Raw genomic sequence first — 8420 nt, forward strand, 5'->3', positions numbered from 1 at the left:
ACCCACACACACACACACACACACACACACACGCACGCACGCACGCACGCACACACACGCATGCACACACACATACACACACACACACACACACACACACACACACACACACACACACAAAGACACGCACGTGTCCACACACACACACACACACACACGCACGCACACATGCACACACAAGCCCACACACACACAATCACCTTTACTTATTAAATTAGTGGTAATGCCTGCTTACTCCCTTGCAGGCCACTGGTATTGAATCACTATGTAAATGAGTACAAGCCCAGAGCCATAACATGAAGATGTACTCACACACACACACACACACACACACACACACACACACACACACACACACACACACACACATACTGTACACACTAATGACATCCAGGAGAGATGACTGTTTTTTTGGTGATTATGTCATCCACTTCTAATGCAGCTGATGACAGTGGTTTGTGCGACAGTTGTGTCCGCCATCACTGATGCCTAATTACATTGTGCTTTAGGTGGCAATAAACCAAAATAATAGAATAGAGTAGAATAGAATGGGTTAGAATACAATATGTCCCAAAACAGTACAGAGCGCACTCAACATCCACTGCTTATACCTGTCTGAGTCTGTCTTGCTGTGAGATTGTAAGTTATCGTGGACGATACACATTTATAATCTTGTCATGTTCAGAGGGTGACTGTCCGGATAGCCCACAGAGTTATTTTGATTTTGTGAACTGGCCAGGAGGTGAGAACCTCGTCATTCACACTCCAACCCGCTGCAGGTGGTTCTCTCCATTGTCCTGACGCTCTGTCACATCGGCCAAACCGCCGTGCATGTTGATACAGGCTCTCAGATCTGGAAATTTAACAATAATTACGCACTAGATACTTCCACACACACACACACACACACACACACACACACACACACACACACACACACACACACACACACACAGATATACACACGGTATTGGCAGCGGTGGGCCAGACAGATGGAGGGAGGAGGCAGAAGAGAGGGAGGCAGTGAAAATTAAAGTCACACTGTCAAGAATAACAATTGGAGCTCTGGGAGTAACACCTAAGTAGTTAGATAGACTGACAGGCCGAATATTAACCAGGGAGACGGATCCCACATCCACTTTAGACGAGTCGATCGTTAGCAAGGCCCTTTTTATCCTTGTAAACATAGACTCTTCACCAATTATTCTATACTACAGGTACTCCTCAATTAACAACGAGTTCAGTTCCTCGGACCAGGTCGTTAAGTGAATTGGTCGATAAGCGAGGCCCCGTGTTATTTCACGGTGAGGGGGCGTGGCCATTGCAAACGCTAGTCTAGTGAATACTGACACTATACTGAATACTGAATACTGACTGCGGGAACAAGACTGAGACTGAGAACGGTGATGAGATGAGATGTATACAGTGTATATAGTATACAGTATATAGTATATATAGTGTCTATCGTATATATAGTATATATAGTGTATATAGTGTATATAATGTACATAATGTATATAGTATATACTGTATAGTGTATACAGTGTATATAGTGTGTACAGTATATATAGTGTATATAGTGTTTATAGTACATATAGTGTTTATAGTACATATAGTGTATACAGTGTTTTAGTATATATAGTGTATATAGTGTATATAGTGTACATAGTGTATATAGTATATATAGTGTATATTGTGTATACAGCATTTATAGTGTATATAGTATATATAGCATATAAAGGATGATGCGCAACAAGATGCTTGACGATGAGATGCCGCACACGCAGCGCTGAGACACCGCAATATTGTACGCAACATACAGTACAGACTGATCAGAGAGCTGGTCGTAAGTCCGAATGGTCATTAAACAGGTAGGTCAGAAGGAGTACCTGTAATATATTCTGCTACCTTCTATTACCTTATTTTATATTGAATTACATTGCAATAAATTGCATTCTATTACACACAGATAGAGATTTAGATAGCTGTACAGATTGAGTGACTGACTCAGACTGACTGAGTGACCAACCGACTATCCGACTGCCCGACTGACTGACTGACTGACTGACTGACGGAACGACTGACGGACCAACCGACCGAACAATTTAAAGACTGATTGATTGGCTGAGTGACTGAATGACTAACCTACTGACTGACTGACTGACTGACCGACCTACCGACCAACCAACCATGATCAAGCCATCGAGGGATCGACGGACTGATTAACCGACCGACCAACCGACTGACCGACAAACCCACGAACTGATCCACCGTCCTACTGACTCACAGTGTGACTGACTAACTGTCTGACTGACTCACTGACTGACTGACAGAAAGCCAAACAGACAGCGTCCATCCAGAACCACTGTACAACACTGTCAGACACCAAAAGGGTTTAGAAACATGGAGCTTCACACCAGACATTCATGCATTTTTAACGGGTCGATATCCTTCTCCCCCTCTGACGTGGCTCTCTCGTTTCTCCTCTCCATGGCCTCATCTATCATCTTGTTTTCTTTTATCTTCTTTTGAGTGTGTTGGATTTTCCATCAACATCTCGTATTTTTTTTTATTCCTCTTGTTCTTGGATTACCTTTCCTTGTCCTCCTTGTTCCTCTTCTGTCTCCCTCCCTCCTTCTCTCCATCTTGTCTTCCGTCTGCCGTTACCTTGTCCCCCCTCCGTCCTTCTCCCCTTCTGATTTCATTAAATCATTAAGGGCTGATGTTGTAAAGATCCGTCCCAGTCGACTCGGTTTGCTAATACTCTGTCCTAGTTTACTCTTAATTAGAATAAGCACATAGTCTGTCTGAGCCCTGCAGCACTTTATGACACACGCACGCACGCACGCACACACGCACGAACACACACACACACACACACACACACACACACACACACACACACAAAAGCATACACACGGTCAATGCAGATCTTGATGCGTACAAAGTGAATCTGATCTTCTGATCTTCTGATTTTGACAAATTCTGATCTTCATTTGTTAACTTACATCAAATTATGACACAATTGAAATGAAATGAAAATAAAAATACACTCTTCTGAGTATCTAGAGAATTAACTCAATAATTTGTCGAACTGCATGGGTGGCCTTGGCAGAGATAAGTGAAGTGGGTGGTGGGTGAAGAAAGTGTATAATTATTGACCATGATTCCTGAAATGCAGACCGAAATGACACTGCTATTGTTCTCTAACAGACAGATTTTGAAGTCAGATTGCCCTTTTACTTAACACACGTTTCCAATGTTTTATACTCAATTTAAGGTCCTTTATCCTTGATTGTATCCCTCGATCCATTTCTCTGAACAGTTAAACATTATTGGACTTTTTAACATGGCCAGGAGTGTTGTCCCTGTCCATTCACTGTTATTTCCGGAATTGCACATATGCATTCACCCCGTCACACACACACATGCACACGCACACGCACACGCACACACAAACACTCTCTTTTAGCCCAGTTGCTATATTCGATTTTCTCTGACGGGAACCCTGAATAAACGAGGAATTACACAATTAGTAATTCATGGGAGGGACTAGTTTCTCCATTTAGGAAGGATTCCATGCTTACGTGTGTGCTCTGCAGTCTCTCGGGCATTTAATGTGTTTGTATAAAAGATTGTATTTTTGAGTGGCTTTCTACTTTGTTTAACACAGCGCTGTGATGTCAGATAAAGCACAGAGGCCATTTGTTCCGATTTCGAGAAAAAAAACACATGCTTTTGCAGAAATATGAAGATAGACAGAACAGACTGAAAGAGGGAAAGGAGAGCGTCCAAATCTAGCCTTGAGATACAGTAATTGAGGGTTCACATTACATCATCAAAAGATTATCTGTATTTTTAAGGCGGGGTTTTATAGATGAAGCTTTGATGATGCATTATAGTCTCACGTAAACTTAGTTGATAAAGGTGATTATATCCGTCTTCATTTGGGGTGACTACTAAATACATTTTTTAATAGCACTCCAAATGGACCACCTACACACACACGCACTCACGCACGCACGCACGCACACAGGCACACGCACACACACACACACACACACACACACACACACACACACACACACACACACACACACACACACACACACAACACAGGCCCATTCGAGTCCAGCCTATTTAGGAGGAAAGCGTTTCCCCAGATAGCGAACGCGAATAAACCCCAATTAGGCTCATGATTCACAGCAAAATGTAAATTTCCTCATAGTGGTCGGGGATCATTTGGGAAAGGAATGCCACTTGGCCTCTCCTTCCTGCAGAATTAACGGCTGAGGTCTGCGCTTTCAAACCGTGCTTCATCAATGTTTGCGACTACAAATTTGGCAATCGAGAAGTTTGGTAAATGGGCGATTCTTAATTTGCTATTTTGCTGCTGGATATGTCAAAGTGTGTGGAGCTGCCGTTTCCATATCATCGCAACGTCAGGTGGAGTGAATTAATGGCTGGCAGCTAGTGTTGCCCGTTTGTGGAAGACAGCGTGGTAATCTGCAGAGTTTGCAAAGGTAAGCAGGAAAAGTCACTGTCATCTGCAAGAGTGGATTCATTATAATTAGGGACCGCTCTCATGTCCTTTGAGACTATTATGAATCATTGTGAAAGAGCATATGTTAAATTAAGACAAGATGAAATAACGCTTCATTAATCCCAGGGGGGAATTCAGGTGTTATAGCAGCAAAACCGTACAAAAATTCAGTTGGGTAAAAATACATAAAAAGAGATTAACACCTAATGATAAATGTCTGGATTGTGAACATGGTTTAATTTTAACATGGGGGTTGTAAGGGTTGTAACTACTATGAAAATTAGGTGTTTAAATATTTACAGGTTACATTTATGGGTATTCTATAATGTGATTTTGAAGGTGTACAATGGTGTTTCTGGGGGTATTTTTGAGGGTTTGCTGGTATATTGCATACCATTTGTCTCAGAATCATTCTGATTACTGTGATCTGATTGGTTACCTGTGGACAACTCCCTGTAAGAGGTCTTCACAATTTGTCTTTGGACTGAAACATTGCTTCATTAATTATTATTTGAATGGCAAGATAAGACAGTGTGCTGCAGCCTCTTTGGATACATAATGTAATTATTTGCTTGATCCAAATAAACTACTTCAGCAACGATTTTAAGATGCCGCCCCTTCCTCTCTTTCCTGTTATCAACTTATCCGGAGCAGTATTAAAGAGTTAAAGGACTGCAGCACCCACTTTTCTTGATCATTCAACTGTACATCAACAAAAGATATATGAGATGAAACAGATGTTTTCAACCAAGTATCTGTTTGGATCAGTGTGCGAAATACCCAGCTGCAATCGGGGGGTCCCAGCCTACAGTAGATAGCGTTTCATTGTTAAGCTGAAGTCTTACACAGTCAGACAACATACATTCCTCCACGAAAGCAAGGCAAGCGACATGTCTATCTATATACAGCACACAGCTCAAACAGACATAACGGAGACTACACAACCTGACAACTATGTCAAAGGCCTTCTGCATAACAGAACACACACACACACACACACACACGCACACACACACAGCGAAATATAATTGTTTTTCTGACATAATGAACATTAGGGCTACCTTAAAAAAGAACGGAGCACAGGGGCCTTGGCTCGGTTTCATGCGGTTGGCGCCCTGGTATGCAAGAGAAGGAAAGACGATGTTGTGCTTCAATCAACCTTCTTGTGTACCGGACTGAATCAAATGTGTCCAAAGGGGTCCATTTAGGTCCAGGATTAGAAGAGAAGAACGGCTGTCTGTTGCCACTCTGGCTGGCTCTGTCATTCACTGCAGAAAATGCCCTCTCGCACTCAGCAGACGTCGAAAGTTTGTTTTTAAGCTCAGCGGATATTTGAAATGTGTCCAAGAGACGACGCTGACAGGTCCCTGTGAATAAAATTCATCAAATTTGACATTTGCCCTCCAACGAAAGGACAAAACAGTTAAATTCAATGATGTTGAACCCGATTGGTCTGCAAGGGCTCCAATTGGTTCATCCTGTCTCAATATACATACACAATATATCATGACATATGGAACGTGTAGATAGGCTAGATAGGCTATAGAGGAGTTAAATGCCCCGTTGAGAGTTTTACCATGTTGATCTATAGCTTTCTTCCAGAGACGTCACTGCTTTCAGCGTGACCTCTCAGTTATTTACCTGTCTTGTCAGAAATGAAAAGGTGGTGACCTCTGGTGTTGCCGGGCAGCTTTCTGACGGCAGTATTTCAGGTGTGAGATAGTTAGTGGAAAACCATATCGCAATCTCCTGTCCTCTGGACTGCATTTGGGGATTTCAATGGAGTCTTCAATCTAGTGGTTCTCCGCCGGTCTCGCCTCATTATCCACATTTAGTCCTCATTAAATCTGGATCCCAGATTTGAACCATTCTAACTGATTTCTCAAAAAGCATAGAGTGGCAAATGTTAAAAATGTTATGAATGTTATAAATAAAAGCACTGCATTGGAGATTAGGTGCCCAAGTCAACGTACAGTATGACTATCCCAGCTCCTACTCGCAAAGGACACGCGACCCAGTTAGGATCAGAAGCCACCTGTTGAGAACCATTGCTTTAACTGAAACCATTGCTTTTTCCTGTCTCTGGCGTGTGCTTTCTGGCTTACAATGATCGCAAAAGTGTTATTTCTTTCAAATGTTAAAAACCTACTCATGGGATTTGGAAACGAGAAGCCGATATTGTGATTATTCAAAAGATGACATTCCCTTTGATTATTTATGATTAATGATGAGTCACAAATGGCGATGACTGATTCCCCAATATTTTCCAGCAATGACTTTCTTTCTTTAGACTCTCTTTGCATATTGGATTTTCCTCACTACCTGCCTCTACACTTAGATAATTCACAGATAGGACACTATGTAGAAGGTATGGAATGTCAGAGTGACAGATAGTCTACACTCTCTCTCTTACCTGTGTGTAGGTGTGTGTGTGTGTGTGTGTGTGTGTGTGTGTGTGTGTGTGTGTGTGTGTGTGTGTGTGTGTGTGTGTGTGTGTGTGTGTGTGCGTGTGCGTGTGTGCGTGTGTGTGTGTGTGTGCGCGCGTGTGTGTGTGTGTGTCTATGAGGTAGGCAAGGCAGCAAGAGGAAATCTGGCGGCATCTGGTCCAGAAAGATAAAGTAAAGTACCTTGGAGGAACGATATCTCTCTCTGTCTCCTTCTCTATCGCATGTTCCCGGCATGGCTGGACTTGGAGGCAGGCAAATGGCGACGCTTTGAACCTGTTGATTTATTCTCTCGTGCTGGGAAGGACATTTAATGGCTGGATCCCCCCTCACTTCCAACTGTGTCATTCTAATACAAGTGGATTTATCTTTTGGATTTATCTTTATTTATTTAAACAAGTGGTGTTATCTAGGTGACAAAGTGTGACGATACACCTTTTTTTTCTGTCTTTCTTTCTCCTCCCTGTCTTTCACGCTGTCATTTTACAATTGTACTCCAAATAAGCTTCGTCTGCTATGTCATATAAAACTAGTTTCTTTCTGTATCATAGCCGGGAGATGGTGACAGTGAAGAAAAATCGTCTTTAATACCAAATAAGAGATGGATTGGTTCATGGATGAATGGAAGGACAGGCCGATACATGATGATGGATAGAGAGGAGGAGGGATGGAAGACTGACTGCCTGGATTGGGTGGCTAGATGGATGGATGGATGGATGGATGCATAGATGGATGCATGGAGGGATGTGTGATGGATGTAGCGATTCTAAGGGCGTACGTGGGGGAAATGGTGTTTGAGGATGTAGGAACGCAAGTAAAGAACATTACACTACTGGAGAGGGAACAAATAATGGATGATGAGTTAAGAAGAAGGAACGAGTTCAGGCAAGGATAAATTACATGAGAGATGAAGTCAAGATGAGGGAAAAGAAGTCGAGAGGAAACATGGTTGACTGGAGATAAGTGGATGACGGGCGGATAGATAAAAAGGCATGGCGAGATGAATAGAGAGGTAATAAATGGATGTATGGATGAAGTGCTAACTGAATGGATTAATGGATGGATGGATGGATGGATGGATGGATGGATGGAGTTTCAGGAAGGAATGATTAATGAATGGATGGATGTAATCCCCCATTCCACCCAAGGGAATCAGGCATTATACGTACATACTATTGTCGCTCAACATTAGCAACATAATTAACTGCTCACCCCCTGTGCATTCTGCATGGGTGTGTGTGTGTGTGTGTGTGTGTGTGTGTTATTGTGTGTGACCATGCCTGGGCACATGTGTGTGTGTCTTTGTCTGTTTTGTTGTTCTGTGTGTTGGAGGGAGGGGCAGACTGACAGAGATAGATGGCGAGGGGAAAAGAGGCCATTATGCCTGAGCTGCCCAGTGATAGCCTCTGTACCTCTGTGTCTGGTTCCACGGC

The sequence above is a fragment of the Zeus faber genome, assembly GCF_960531495.2.
Source record: "Zeus faber genome assembly, chromosome: 2".
Taxonomy (NCBI): Eukaryota; Metazoa; Chordata; class Actinopteri; order Zeiformes; family Zeidae; genus Zeus; species Zeus faber.